Genomic DNA, 15,604 nt, shown 5'->3' on the forward strand with positions numbered 1-15,604 from the left:
GGTGTATTCCAATGTAGTATTATAATATGATATTCCCTAAAACTAAACTTTTGCCAAGGCTTTTATGAGCTGGGACAACTTAGTACTGTGAAGTAAATGATGGATTTCCAATAAAAATATAAATGTGAAGCTCTCTTATAAAATAGGGTATACATTTGGGGATAGAGCTAAAACATATATTAATTATTGATAGAAATTCAGGTTTTGTAAAGTGAATGGAGTGAAAAGTATTCAATTTATTCAGAAAATTTGGCTTCAGATTCCAAATCAGCTTCTGGATGTGAGTCTTCAGCAAACCACTAGCCTCTCTGTGGTTAAATTTAACCATCTACAAAAATGGGGATAATGTGCTTGCCTGACTTACTTTTTAGTGCTCAATGGAGGAAATAAACACAAAGTCACTCAGTAAATTCTAAAAAAGAAAAGAAGCTACAAATTGTTATGAGCTTTGATTAATGCTTTTGATGAACTAACTCTATTGTTTTCTTGTGCAAAAAGGTCTGAGATGCATTAAAAAAATTGACATGACAAGTGAGTTGAAGCTACATATTTAGCACAGAGAGTCTCAATAAATCAAATGATAAATGTGTAATGATGGAGTCTATTCCAGTGTGACAACAATTTCCTTCAGACTATTGATTTTTTTTAAAGCAATTCATTACTCTTTAGATACAAGATGGAGTTGAAATTTTGATCTTCCTAATTGCATAAGTATACCAGGTTCATGAGGGTGATGTAGTCAGTATAAATAATTTTCACTTCACTTTTCTTCATTTAAGGAAAATTCTTAAAACTTGTGTTATTTTTCTAAAAAAATCTAGACAAAATTGTTGGGGAGAGATTAAGAATAAGATGTAGCTTACTTGTCATTTTAGTAAAAGTACTTTAACCAATTAACAGAAATAAGCAAATCTTTAGTTTACCTTAAATGTCCTTTCTCAAATGGAGAGACACTTCTAATAAATAAAATTACTTTTCACTAGGTATAAACACTTTAAAGTCTTAAATATAAATTGGTATATTTTAACATTTGGACAGTTAATAAAATTTGTTTTTTTCTATTCTGTTAGTATCAACATTTAAAATATATTTATGTTTTATTTACTACTATGTCAGCATGCGTGAATTATTGTAAAGCACTAAAATTCAATTCAGCAAGAAAAAAAAAACAGAATAAATTCATTCTACATTGATTCTCCAGTTTCACAAGCCTGTAGCTTCATTCTGACTTCTTTCTAGCTTACATTATCCTTGCACAGCCAGAGACTTAAGTAGTACCAATGTTTTCTCAAACTTGCTCACAGCTGAGTTGTCAATGACCAATTTAATTCCAGTGATAAAGTGCATGTGCTTTACTATTATTGCTTTCTTTTCAACCAAAGAATAAAAATAAATGTGTACTCTCAGTGTTATTTTGTCTATCTCAAACCTCAGAATGCAGTTTCAATACAAGTCAGTATGCTAGAACATATCGGCACACAAGTGCAAAAGTGTAGTATTGACCTTAAAATATAAGGAATGAATATTTCCACCCTTTTTGATATTTTTTTATTTTTTGGCTGCGTTGGGTCTTCTTGCTGTGCGCGGGCTTTCTCTAGTTGCAGAGAGCAGGGGCTGCTCTTCGTTGTGGTGCGCAGGCTTCTCATTGCGGTGGCTTCTCTTGTTGCAGAGCATGGGCCCTAGAGCATGCAGGCTTCAGTAGTTGCAGTACACAGGCTCAGTAGTCGTGGCTCGCAGGCTCAAGAGTGCAGGCTCAGTAGTTGTGGCGCATGGGTTTTGTTGCTCCACGACATGTGGGATCTTCCTGGACCAGGGATTGAACCCATGTTCTCTGCATTGGCAGGTGAATTCTTAACCACTGCACCACCAGGGAAGTCCCTACCCTTTTTGATTTGTGTGAGATATCCAGTATTGCAAACTGCCTACATACAATCTGCTCAACACAGAGAATCTGACATAGATAGAAACATTGAAGCAGGTATTTGTTCAACTTGAACAAATATTGGAGGCATGACATTGCAGCACATTTAAAAGAAAATATATGTGGAGCGGTCATCCCAAAATATGCAGAGATATCAGGTGTGGAAAGAAGTTCATGTTGTGCCTGTTCCTTGGAATATTCTTTATTCTGTGTTCCTGGCTAACATTTTCTCACCATTCAGTTTGTAAGAAGAAATATGTCTGCTTCAGAAAGTCTTTCTAACGTCTCTCCTATTTTTCTTTTTTGTTAATAAATTTTATTATACTCTGTATTGCTATGTTTGTTCTGGTAGGCATTTTTAAAATCTATCTTCAATAAATTGTAAGCTCCAAATCAACTTAATATATACCTGTTCACTGCAGTTCATTCAACTCTTGCAAGAGCCATGTACATTCTAATCAAACAATAAATATTTTTGAACAAATAAATGCAGCCTTTTAGGGCTATACGGAGCATCTGAGAAGCCTTAACTAGCATCTCAAGAGCCTGGGCTCTTGAGCTAACTCCAGCTAAGTCAAGATATAGATACTGACTTCAGTGAGTTAAGTTGGAGAATATTGTAGATGAATTCTAATATTAGTTGAGAGGTCTGTCTCCTTGTGACAGACAAAGGTTGATTCAGGGTGTGAGACTGTGACCAGTGTATCCTTCTGAAAGGCTGACTTTTTATTTGACTTAGCAGACAAAACAGAATATGTCCTTCAAATGCATTGAAAAACTGGGCCCAAGAGAATGATGTCATTCTCATTTAGCCTTGTATTCTGCCCTCTTTTTATCCTTGGAAATAGGAATATTTGAGATTGTAAAATGATAAGAGTATATAAGTCTTTGCTGAATTCAAAGGGGCATCTTTAGATTTCTAAGAATACAAGGCTTCAGCAGAACTTCTTAGAGTATTTATTATGTGTCAGTATTCAAAACTAGCAAACTTCTACCAACTGTACCACTTTGACTTTAAAGTAACATTAAAGCTGTTTTGCATGACAAATTAGACTGTTGCAACCAATATTATAATTAGTATAGAAAGCAGATATGTTAGATTCACATTTAGGGAAAAAGCTAGAGGAGATTAATTATGGTCTATTAAAATTCTAAGTTCATCATCATTTAAATTTTTTTCACTTGATGCCGGAATGTAAGGATTCCAATACATTGGTGAGAAGAATCTAGCATGAACTAATCTACCATGCTGAACCCATTCAAACTTAAGGAACCAAATGTGTTATAAAGCATAATTACTTGAAAGCTAAATCTTAAGCAAGACAGAAATCTGAATTAAAATTGCCAAGGATCATATGTAGACAGAGAATACAATCAAGAAGAATCTATATAAATAAGGATTTGTCTTTAAGTAGTTCCAAATCAAAAATTCATGTTGCCTATTATAGTTTAAAGTGGCTTCTTCTAAATTAATTCTAAGGCATTGAAAGGCATACCCATTTTCAAGTGTTTAAACATTCATTTTACATTAGCTTTTATATTAGCTGTCACATGTCAATTGTCATCTGAATCTTCTATCTAATTATGCATGCAAATGCAGAGAATTCAGCAAGATTATTTTTAATAATATGAGTACTTGATGCCACTTTTTGATTTTTATTAGACTAATATAATTACATACAAAATCATTTGTGACATAAATTCCAAGTAACAAGCTGTCAATCATTCAAACATAATGTGATAATACATTTTGGTTAATCTCATCCAAAACCACAATCTTAGATTTCAGAGCTCCATTTGCCTTTTTTAAACAACAGATCAGTGCTCTTTCAAAGGTAATCATGAAAGTCTTCTATGTGAAATATAACATGATCAAAACAAGTGGGGTCAAAACCGACGGTGATAAATAGTACTTCCCCATCAAGAGAGCTATTCTGCAATAAAACCTTTAGCTAAACTTCTCAGGTTAGGTTTTGGAAATTCTGATTTGCTTTATTTATGCAAACAGAGGATGGGGGCAAATTAAACCTATTCTGTTCTTCTAAGCTAAATGTACTGCATTAAAAAAAGGAAAAGAAAAAAAAAACTGTGGCAGAAGCACTTCATTATTTTCTTACTTTAATACTCATAGCCTAATTTATCCTACAGTAATTACAACTGGATGATCAGCTAATTAGGAATAGTCATTATCATTTTCATAGGCTCTTTGTAGAGTATTATGTCTGAGTGATTTAATAATACATTGCTTTATGAACACTCTCTTACAAGTAACACACAAACAGAGCCATAGGAAGATGAAAGCAAATGTCATTTCATGACCATGAAAATCACTTTTTTTTTTTTAATGTGGACCATTATCTAAAAGTCTTTATTGAATTTGTTAAAATATTGCTTCTGTTTTATGGGGGGGGTTGGGTTTTTTCTGGGTTTTTTTTTTTTGTTTGTTTTTTTATTTTGCCCACGAGGCATGTGGGATCTTAGCTCCCTGTCCAGGAATTGAACCCACACCCGCTGCATTGGAAGGTGAAGTCTTAACCACTGGACCACCAGGAAAGTCCCCCTCACCACCAAAAAATCACTTTATTTTTTTAAGTAGAGCTATGAGTCTGAGTAAAGTCACGTATGTTAGAGTCAAAAGAATAAAAAGCAGCTTTAATCTTCAAAAACACATTATCTGCATTAATGTGTAATTTTCTGGTTTCCTACATAGTTCTCACCACATGTGTTTTTTGTTTTTCTGAATGTTAGAACTTTTACTTTTATGCTAAATTTATCATGGAAATAATTATGTTATTGAAGAAAGAATTTTGAGTGTTAGAAAAATTTAGTTTGAATTCTGGCTTCACTATACAGCAAGTAGGCAACTTTAATAAAAATGCTTAACAACTGCACTCAATAACCTCATCATAAAATGAGTCAAACAGTTTTTCCTCTGTCTCAGTGTGGGTGATTTTAGATTTCAAAAAGAAAATATGGATCTAAAATACAGTCTGTAAATGCACTCTATGCACATTATATCACTTGGTCCACACTTTAAAATTCTGACATACTGTTTTATATATATATATATATATATATATATATATATATATATATATATATATATATATATAAAGAATCAATATACCATTTATCTGTTGTATGATTGGTGTTATCTTAGATCCATGAAGAGTCTACTTAAAGTAGACCCTAATGTGAACATTTTGGTGAGAGATTTAATAAGAATTAGGTGACAGAGAATGAAAATCACATTTACTTTAATTTTGATCTAAGATTTCAAATATATTTTTTCCAGTAGACAAGGATTTTTAAAAATAAAGAGGGACATAAAAAAATCAAACATTGTGATGTGCCCCAAATATTTTTGTGACTCAAATAAGGTTTCCATGGTCAGTCTCTGTTTTCAGAGACTGAAGACCAATTTCTGCTCAACATCACAATAAAAATATACACATGTGCACATGTACAGATGGCATTTTAAAACGCTTATAAAAAGTATAGGTATTACTGAAGGGTTTGTGAGAGATTAAAGAAAATTATATCAAAAACCAAATATCCATATTTTCTAAAATATTTTTTAAAATATCAAATTATTCTGTCTATAACTCCTCCTGCTTATTCCACCAATGAAAATATTATTGAAAGATTTCCTCACCCATGATTTCCCACTATGTAGTGATTTCATCTTCCTCTCTTCCAGTTTAGTTTTCTTTTAGCTCCTCCATTTTGCATCTTTCTTCTCAGAATAAAATCATCAAATGAAAGATCTTGCTTTGGAACTAACCACATTTAGACCCTGAAAAATCTCTAAACAAAATTTATTAAGGTTTTTGGATAAAGATGACAGAGCATATACAATTTTCTCCTTGCCTAGAACTAATTCATAGAAATAACATGAATGAAAGTAGTTAAAACAATATTAACACCAACAAAATAGAATTGAAGGTGAAAAGCATAAACAGGAGGGGAGGAACAAACTTCATATGAGTCAAAGAAGCAACTCCAAGGCAGAATTAATAGTCATCAATCTTTAAATAACTAATAGCATAACTTTGAAATAAACCAAAAACTTTTAGAAATGAAAGAACAGATTGATAAAACTACAAACATAGTGGAAATTTTTAACATAACTCTCTAATAAATCAGCAGGTTGAGTAGATAAATAATGGGTACTTATATATGAGATTTAAATGACACAATTAACAAGTCTACTATAATCAAAATATATAGATTTTTCTGCCAAGCAAAAGAAAAGAGCATTATAATTACATATTGCATAGAAAAATATAGCTCATAATATTACTAAAAACAAGCATGTATAAATCATCTTCGCTAACCAAAATAAATTAAAAATGAATTATATCAATAAAAATTTTACTATATATCAAAGCAGAAAAAGAGCAAAACAGGAAAAGGGTAAAACTTACAAGTTTCTTACAAATGAATCACAGTTGAAGTAATATATACCACGTCATGTAAGTTAAGTATAAACTTATACTAAGAGGAAAATGCACAGCTTAAACTGAACTATTGAAAAACAAAACATATCCAAAGTTCATGAACTAAGCTTTCAATTCAAGTGGGCAGAGAAGAACAATAAAGTAAACACAAATTAATATTAAAAGAATGATATTGCTATTTGAAAGAAATGGTATAGCTAAATGTACAATTTAATGACATGGAAAAACTTCCTCTAAATTAGAATTAATGAAGAAATCAAGAGCTTTTTATTTTCATTGTGTTAAAAAACACATAACATAATATTTACCATCTTAACTATTTTTAAATGTACAGTTCAGTAGAATTAAGTATATTAATATCATGGTGAAACATCTCTAGAACTTTTTTATCTTGAAAAACTCAAATGCTATATCCATTAAACAACTCCTCTCTCCCTCCTTCCTCCACCTTCTGGCTATCCAGTTTGGATGGCTTTTTATTCTTTTTCTGCCTACATGTTCTGGCTAGGACCTTCAACACTATGTTGAAAAGGAGTGGCAAGAGCAGGCCTTCTTCTCTTGTTTTTGATCTTAGAGGAAAAGATCTCAGTCTTTTACCAATGAGTATGTTAGCTATAGGCTTTTGACATACAGGTGTACCTCATTTTATAGCATTCGCTTTATGGTGCTCCTCGGACATTTCATTTTTTACAAATTGAAGGTGTGTGGCAATCCTGAATTGAACAAATTTATCTGCACCACTTTTCCAACAGCATTTGTTTACTTTGTATTTCTGTATCACATTTTGGTAGTTCTCATGGTATTTCAAACTTTATTATTATTATTATAATTGTTATGGTGATCTATGATCAGTGATCTTTGATGTTACTATTGTAATTGTTTTGGGGCACCATAAACTGCACCTATTTAAGATGGCTAACTTAATTGATTACTGTTGTGTGTGTTCTGACTGTTCCACCAACCAGTCATTCCCCCATCTCTCTCTCTCTCCTCAGACCTCCCTATTCCCTGAGACACAACAATATTGAAAGTAGGCCAATTAATAATCCTACAATAGCCTCTAAGTGTTCAAGTAAAAGGAAGAGTCATGTCTTTCACTTTAAATCAAAAGCTAGATATGATTAAATTTAGTGAGGAAAGCATGTTGAAAGCTAAAAACAAGGTCTTTTATAACAGTAGTTGTAAAAGTTGTGAATGCAAAGGAAAAGTTATTGAAAAAAATTCACTGCTACTGCAGTGAACACACAAATGGTAAGAAAGCCAAACAGCCTTCTTGCTGATATGGAGAAAGTTTTAGTGGTCTATATAGGAGATCAAACCAGCCACAATATTCCCTTAAGCCAAAACCTAGTCCAGAGCAAAGTCCTAACTCTCTTAATTCTATGAAGGCTGAAAGAGGTAAAGAAGCTGCAGAAGAAAAGTTTGAAGCCAGCAGAGGTTGCTTCATGAGCTTTAAGGGAAGACACCATCTCCATAACATAAAAGTGCAAGATGAAGCTGCAAGTGCTGATGTGGAAGCTGCAGCAAGTTATCCAGAAGATCTAGCTAAGATCATTAATGAAGGTGGCTACACTAAACAACAGAGTTTCCAATGTAGGTGAAATAGCTTTCTGTTGGAAGAAGACGCCATCTAGAACTTTCATAACTAGCAAGGAGAAGTCAATGCCTGGCTTCAAAGCTTCAAAGGACATGCATACTCTTGTTAGGGACTAATGAAGCTGGTGACTTTAAGTTGAAGTCAATGCTCACTTGCCATTCCCAAAATCCTAGGGCCCTGAAGAATTACGCTAAATTGGCTCTGCCTATGCTTTATAAATAAAACAACAAAGTCTGGATAATGGCATATTTGTTTTCAATATGGTTTACTGAATATTTTAAGCCCATTGTTGAGACCTACCACTCAGGAAGAAAGATTATTTTAAAAATATTACTGCTCATTGACAATGCAGTTGGTCACTCAAGAGCTCTGATGGAGATGTACAATGAGATTAATGTTGTTTACATGCCTGCTAACACAACATCTATTCTGCAGCCTTTGGATCAAGAAGTAATTTCCTTCAAGTCATTCTTTAAGGAATACATTTCGTAAGGCTATAGCTGCCATGGATAGTGATTCCTCTGATAAATCTGGAGAATGTAAATAGAAAACCTTCTAGAAAAGAATCATCATTCTAGATGTCATTAAGAACATTTGTGATTTATGGGAAGAGGTCAAAACATCAACATAAACAGGAGTTTGAAAGAAGTTGATTCCAACTCACATGGATGACTTTGAAGGGTTCAAGACTTTAGTGGAGGAAATAACTGCAGATGTGATAAAAATAGCAAGAGAACTAGAATTAGAAATGGAGCCTGAAGATGTGGCTGAATCACTGTAATCTCACGATAAAACTTTAATGGATGAGGAGTTGCTTCTAATGGATGAGCAAAGAAAGTGGTTTCTTGAGATGGAATCTACTCTACTGGTGACAATACTGTGAAGATTGATGAAAAAAGAAACAAATGATTTAAAATATTAAATAAAATTAGTTGATAAAGCAGTGGCAGAGTTTGAGAGTATTGACTCCAATTTTGAATGAAGTTCTACTGTGGTTAAAATGCTATCAAACAGTTTTACATGCTAGAGAGCAGAAATCATTCACAGAAGAGTCAATTAATGCAGCAAACTTCACTGTTGTCTTATTTTAAGAAGTTTCCACAGCCACCCCAATCTTCAGCAGCCACCACCTGATCAATCGGCAACCTTCAACATCGAGGCAAGACCCTCCATCAGCAAAAAGATTATCACTGGCTGAAGTTTCAGATGATAGTAAGCATTTTTTAGCAATAATTTTTTACTTAAGGTATGTACATTGTTTCTTAGACATAATGTTATTACACACTTAATAGACTATAGTATAGTGTAAATATAACATTTATAAATATAACTTTTTGGAAATCAAAAAATCTGTGACTCACTTTATTGTGATATTAACTTTATTGCAGTGGTCTGAAATCAAACCCACAATATCTCCAAGGTATGACTGTATGGACTTTATTATGTCAAGGTAAACTCCTATTCCTAGTTTTTAGTGTTTTTATCATGAAAGGGTGTTGAATCTTGTCAAATGCTTTTTCTGCATCAATTGAAATGATCAAATGATTTTTTTTTCATTCTGTTAATATGGTGTATTACACTGATTGATTTTCATATGTTGAAACACTCTTACATTTCAAGAACTAGTCCCACTTGGTCATGGTGTATAATCCTTTTAGTATGCTGTTGAATACAGTTTGCTAGTATTTTGTTGAGAAATTTTGCATCAATATTCATCAGAATTATTGGTCTGTAGATTTCTTTTCTTGTAGTGTCTTTCTTTGGCTTTGTTATCAGGGTAATGCTGGCCTCATCAAAGAGAGTTAGTGAGTGTTCCCTTCTCTTCAATGTTTTGGAAGAGTCTGAGAAGGATTGACATTCATTCTTCTTAAATGTTAGGCAGAATTCTCCACTGAAGTCCTGGGCTTTCTTTTGTCAGGAGGTTTTTGATTACTGATTCAATCTCTTTACTAGCTATTGGTCTGTGCCTATTTATTTTTCTTCATGACTCAATCTTGGTAGATTGGGTGTTTCTAGGAATTTATTCATTTCTTCTAAGTTATCTAATTTGTTGGCATACAATTGTTCATAGTATTCTCTTATAATAATTTTTATTTCTGTGACACTGGTTGAAATGTCTCCTCTTTTATTTCTGATTTTACCTATTTGAGTCTACTCTCTTTTGTTCTTAGATTCAATTTAGCTATGCGTTTGTCAATTCTGTTATCTCAAAAAAATCAACACTTAGTTTTGTTGATTTTTTCTATTTTCTATTCCATTTATCACTGTTCTAATCTTTATTATTTCCTTTCTTCTTTCAGCTTTGGGTTTAGTTTGCTCTTTTTCTAGTTCCTTAGGGTATAAAGATAGATTGTTGATTTGAGATCTTTATTCTTACTTACTGTATACATTTACAGATATAAACTTTCCTCTTAAAACTGTTTTTGCTGCATCTTATAAGTTTAGGTATGTTGTGTTTCCATTTTCATTTGTCTCAAGATGTTTTCTAATTACTCTTATTATTTCTTCTTTGACTCATTGGTTGTTTAATAGGGTGCTGTATAATTTCCACATATTTGTAAAGTTTCCCAGCTCTCCTTTTGCTATTGCTTTCTAGTTTCATTCCATTGTGATTAGAAAGGATATGTTGTACAATTTCAATCTTTTTAAATTTGTTAAGACTTGTTTTGTGGTCTAACATGTATGTAGTCTACCCTGGAGAATGTTTCATGTGCATTTGGGAAGGATGTATATTCTGCTCTTGTTTGGTGGAATATATATATATATGTATATATGTGTGTATATATATATAAACACATATGTATATATACATATATGTATATATTTAGGTCCAATTGGTCTATAGTGTTGTTCAAGTCCTCTATTTTCTCACTGATATTCTTTGTGGCTGTTCTGTCTCTTACTAAAAATATTGAAGTCTCCTACTTTTATTGTGTGGATATCTATATCTATGTCTATGTCTTTCAATTCTGTCAAAATTTGCTTCATATATTTAGAAGCTCTGATTTTGGTTGCATACATATTTATAATTGTTTTATCTTCTTGTTGAACTGACTCCTTATCATAATACAGTGTTCTTGTCTCTTGTAATAGTTTTTGACTTAAAGTCTATTTTGTCTGAAATTATTCTGCTCTATTTTTCTTTTTCCATTCTTTTCTGTTCAGTCTTTTTGTATCCTTAGATCTAAGGTGAGTCTCTTGTAGATAGAATATAGTTGTATCCTGGGTTTGCTTGTTTGTTTGTTTTCAATCCATTCAGAAATAGATGGCTTTCGATTAGGGAATTTAATCATTTGCATTTGTGGAACTCACTGACAGGGAAGTAATTGCTATTGCCATTTTTTTCTAACTGTTTTTTGTGTGTCTTATAGCTTTTCTGTCCTTCATTTCCTTTCTCACTGCCTTCCTTTGTATTTCCTTGACTATTTTTTAGTGACAAGTTTTTACTCCCTTCTCATTTCATTTTGTGTACACTCTATAAGTGCTTTCTTTGTGGTTACCAGTTCAACTATATAAAACATCCTAAAGGTATTACATTCTATTCTAAACTGATGATAATTTCAATCACATGTAAAAACTGGACCTCTTTATAGATTCACTCCCTTTTTTTATGTTATTGATGTCACAAATTACATCTTTACATATCATATACCTGTTAAGATAGATATATAGTTATTTTTATGTATTTTGTCATTGAAATTCTATACAAGAATTAAAAGTGAATGTATACAACAAAGTTAGAATTGTGCAGGTTACTATAATTTTTTCAGGTATTTACCTTTGGCTGTGTTGTTGTATTCTTAACTGTCTTATTTAATGAAAAATGTTCCAGTCCCTTCAAGGCTACATTTTCCCATGTGTTCTTATAATAAATTCCCTCTTACTGAAATACTCTGAGAATATATTTAGTCCTTGAAAATTAAGAGTCCAGAAAGTTAAAATATTTCTTTTTTAGTATTTTCCCCCCAAAAAACTGGCTTAAAAAACAATGAATGACATAAATACACAAAAGGTTTATTATTGTATAATTGGCATGGTCAAAATTAAATTTTATCCTAATTTTAAAACTTAACTCATTAACAGCATTATAGGCTTTTGAGAAGGAACTGAAACAGAAAACACCCTGGTTTAGAAGTTTAACTGATAGAAAAACAAACAAAATGATCAATATTGACACATAGAATAGTAAAGATTGGGAAGGGAAAATCTTTGAAATGCTACAGGTTTGATGTTTGTTTTCTTCTAGATAAAGTCTCTGATAGCTGTCAAGGTTTGTGTCTGGCAGGGACAAAAAAAAATCCCTAAGAAATACTTTAATCTTAGTGACTAATTTTAGAAATAGAGAAATAATAATATACTTTAGAAAGTTGGGTGGTAGGGGGAGGTAAATCAACAGAAAAAATTAACTCTGTGCAACTATGTTTTTATTTGTGAGTATTAATTTTTATATTTATAGTTTTCTCCACTGAAAAAGAAGAATGTCCTGGAGCACTGCAGTTTGTGTTAGTTAATTGGATTTTTTCAATATAGTATTCAGAGGACAGTGTCTCGAAAATAATTTTTTATTCAGAATGGGCATCTTCCAAGTAGAAAATTAAAAGTATGTAATTGAGATATAAAACTGTCATGAATAAATACACCAAAATACCCTCAGAAAAAAAATTAATCTTTTTTGTGAATTTCTGCTTTAAAGATGAATGTATGTGACTTTGATCTGGACTAGTAGAGTATCTACATGTTTGATCCAAATATCCAATTCTTTTTTTTTAATTTACAAATTTTGTCATTTTCAGTTGATCTAAAATACACTGAATAGGTCTTGAGATAATTCCATGAAAGTGCAAAATAATTGACTTCTGTGTTTTAGACATGTTTGGGGAAGAATTTAACCTTAATGGACTGGACCAACTAAAATTAAAGGGAAAGATTGATAATACATCCAGATTCTCTAAGTCTCAGACACCTCACTATAAATACAAAGACCTAAATAAGTAAAAAGTAAAAGGATAGAAAATGATATACCATACTAACACTAATTTTAAAAAATCCTGTAATGGCTATATTAATATCAGAAAAAAAATGAGGTTTCAGAAGAAACTGTATTATCATGGATAAGAAAAGCATTTTATAATCATGAAAAATGAACATAATAATCCTAAATGTTTATGTGTCTCATAACATAGCTTCAAAACACATGAAGCAAAAACTGATAAAACTGAAGGGTAAATGCACAGATCTACAGTTATAGTCAGATTTCAATACCCTTCTTTCAATCATTAATAAGACAGAGAGAAATTCAGTAAGGGTTACACCCTTCTGCACTATCATCCAGCATGACCTAATAGAAATTTGTAGAATACATCACCTAACAATGGCAGAATACACATTCTTTACAAGTGCAATGAACCATTTGCTAAGATAGACCATCTTCTGTTCTGGACTATAAAACAAGCCTCCATAAACTGAAAATGATTCAAGTCCTATGAAATATTCTCTGACAACAATGTAATTAAATTACAAATTAATAACAAAAATAGATCTGAAAAATTGCTAAATACTTGGAAACTAAAAAAAAAAAAAATTGTATAATCCATGTCTAAAAATACCTGAAAAAGGAAATTAAAAAATGTTATAAGCTGAATGAAAATGAATGTACAACATATCAAAATATAGATTATGCAGCTAAATTATTACATAAAGAAAAATTTATAGCATTAAAGACACATATTAGAAAAGAAAAAAGATCATTAACCTCAAATCAGTAACTTTGGGGTAACTTCAGAAACTAAAAAAAGAAGAGCAAATGAAGCCCAAAATAATCAGAATGAAAGAAATAAGAGCAGAAATCAGTGAAACAGAACACAGATACTGTAGAGAAAAATCAGTGAAATTAAAATCTAGTTCTTTCAGAAGATCAATAAACTGATAAAAGTCTTGCCATACTAATCCAAAAATGATGTGCAATGACACAAATAACCAATATCAGGAATGAGAGGTTGTCACTCCAGATGCTACAGGTATTAAATGGACAGTAAAAGAATGTTATGAACAACTTTATGATAATAAACCACACAACTCAGATTAAATGAACAAATTACTTGAAAATTACAAGCTACCAAAGCTTATTCAAGAAGTAAATTACCTGACTCGTCCTATGACTATTAAAGAAATTGAATTTGTTATTATATTTCCCACAAAGAAACTCCAGGTTCAGATGGCTTTGTTGTAGAATTGTACCAAATATTTAGAAACAATACCAATTCCAGACAAACTCTTCCATAAAATTGAAGAGGAGGGAATACTTCTCACCACATTACAGGGAAAAAAACTGCAGGCCAATACTCCTCATTACCATAGATAGAATATTCTTAAAATTTTGGCAAATTAAATGCAACAGTATATTTTTAAAAATTATGTGTTATGAGCAAGCAGGATTTTTCCAAGATACGAGATTATTCTATCATTTAAAAATGAATCAATGTAATTAAGACATTAAAATTTTCACAGTTCATCAGATTAGTCCCTCTGTGACCATGATGGATCAGGACAAAAGCAATTTAAATCCTCAGTCATATCTGAAGATAGTGCGAAACATGAACATCGTTCAAATCACAAAAATGATCAAACTTCTCCCTATCGCAGCTAATGTGTGTGACTACTGATTCTTTACCAATTACAGATCTAACCTTGTTTCATTCATCCTGAATTATAGAAAAAAAAATTTAAGATACCCAATCAGAGACTTGCCCCTACTCACTAGAAATTAAAAAATAAATAATTAGTATAATACCAATAAAAATTGTGTTAAGAGATTATTATGCAAACACGAACTCTCCGTAATTTTCCTTCTAATGTTATGAAAAATTTAGATATTATGTATATTACTCAGAGTAGGCTGAAAATATTAAAAGGTCCAAACACAATAGACACATTTCCTACTCACATACAAACAGACAGGACCATTCAAGATCCTCTACCAACATAAAATGGGATCTTCGAAGGCCTTGTTAGGTGTTTTTATTACAGTCATCTGAAACAAAAAAAAAGCATGGAGGACCACATTTAGGAAATATTTTGTGCCATGACATGGAGTCCTACATATCACGTCCACTCATATACTACTGGCTAGAATGCTGTTTTACACCCATCCTTAACTGCAAGCAAGTCTGAAAAATGAAGCATAGCTATTAACCAGAAATGAGAGAAAATGGGTTTTGCTTATCAATACCAGGTATGCTATGGATTTTTTAAAAAATTTAACTGAAATATATATGCAGAAACATACATATAACATATATATGCAACGTTTAAAGATAAAGAGAATACTCATGTCACCACCACCATTTTCTAAAAAAAAAAAGCAATGTCAGATATGTCTTCTGTTTATGCCTTCAAGATTACAAAATTCTCCCTCCTCACAAAGGCAAACACTATATTGGCTCCTGCAGTAATATTTTCCTAATTTTTTTTTAAATATGGCAGTGCCTATGAATGTGTTCTAACAAAATAGCTTTGCCCAGTTTTGAACTTTATATAAACAGCATCATGACATATATATTATATTTATACTTATACATTTTCATGAGATTCATTCATGTTTTAGTGTATTATATGTCATATTAAGAA

The sequence above is a fragment of the Globicephala melas genome, chromosome 1 (assembly GCF_963455315.2).
Source record: "Globicephala melas chromosome 1, mGloMel1.2, whole genome shotgun sequence".
In the NCBI taxonomy this organism is placed as follows: domain Eukaryota; kingdom Metazoa; phylum Chordata; class Mammalia; order Artiodactyla; family Delphinidae; genus Globicephala; species Globicephala melas.